Below are 1,508 nucleotides of genomic sequence, written 5' to 3'. Positions count from 1 at the left end.
GAGCCTTAGTGAATTCAAATATGTAGAAGTCACTTAGATTTCTTTCTCTGACCACTACACCATAAAGCTGGAAATCAACAAAAGGATTTTAAAAAATTTAAAGGGAAAACACTTGGCAGAAGAACAATGTCTTTAAACTGAATGAGTAGAACACCAATTCTACACAGTCCCAAATTACAGATGAAATTGGGAAGTTCTTAGAAACCAACAAGAATGAGAACAGAATGTACTAAAACCTATGGGATACAGCAGAAAAGCGTTATGAGAAGATGTTTGATAGAGATAAGTGCACATATGAAAAATGAAGAGAGACTTTTGATTGATACACTATTAGAATACCTCCAGCAATTAGAACAGAGTTAACACAATAGAATATAAAAAAGAAAAGAAAGAACTAATAAAAATCAGGGAAGAGATAAATGAGCGGGAAAACAAGAGAACACAGCAAAAAAAATCATGCAGTAAAAAGCTGGTTCTTCGCAAGGATTAACAGAATCAACAAACCGTTGATAAACCTATCCAGAGAAGGGAATTAACAGACATCAGTTTCCAGGATGAGGGATGAAACAGGAAATTACAACAGACTCTAAAGAATATAAAATACTTATTGCATATTACTATGAAGGTCTGTACTCCAATGAATACACTTAGAAGAAATAGATAAATACTTTCAAAAACAATCCCTCCTCAAATTATCTTTTATAGATTTTGTGGTAGTTACATAATCTGGTATCAATTTGAGCTTTACAAATGAAGGGGTGAATTTACCTGACACTCGGGTCATGCCTTGATAACCTCATTTGGAGATACAAAGGAGATAAATTGCTTGCTGGAGGCAGGGTGCAGGCTCTTTCTCTGAGAGACATTCCAGCTGACAAGTCACATGGAACTACGCAAGTGCCCTGATCAGGAGAAGCCACCTGTAGACCTTTTCCAGTGCTGAGATGCTAACAATGCCACTGGATTCACAAGACTACCTGCTCATTGGCCTGTGATGATCCTACATTTAATATCATTCCATGTGTTTCATAAGTCTGAAGAGGATTTTATAGATTGGTATCGGACATGTGGGCTAATACAAGACTTCTGGACTTGTTCTGTACTGGACTGGGATGTTTTCTTAATATTCAATTGCTATTGTATATAAAGCTCTTTCTTATAAGTCTCCCTGGATTTGTTTCTCTAGTCTACCCGGACTAACACAGATGTCAAGAACATGAATAGACCCATAACAAAAGAAGAAATAGATAAAGTTATCAAGAAGCAACCAACTAAAATACTCCCATCCCAGGTAGCTTCATAGGAAAATTCTACCAAGCGTTCAGAGAATTGCAGACACCAATTCTACACAAGATCTTCCAGAGCACAGAAAACAACAGCAAACTCCCCAAATCACTCTATGAAGCTAGTATAACATTGAGATCAAAAGCAGGCAAGAATCGCACAAGAATAGAGAACTACAGACTGATATCACTAATGAGCATTGATGCAAAAATCCTCAACAAAAT

The sequence above is a fragment of the Echinops telfairi genome, unplaced genomic scaffold (assembly GCF_000313985.2).
Source record: "Echinops telfairi isolate 266 unplaced genomic scaffold, ASM31398v2 ScPeMD7_7469;HRSCAF=8507_1, whole genome shotgun sequence".
Classification (NCBI taxonomy): Eukaryota; Metazoa; Chordata; class Mammalia; order Afrosoricida; family Tenrecidae; genus Echinops; species Echinops telfairi.
This window is presented reverse-complemented; position numbering follows the sequence as displayed.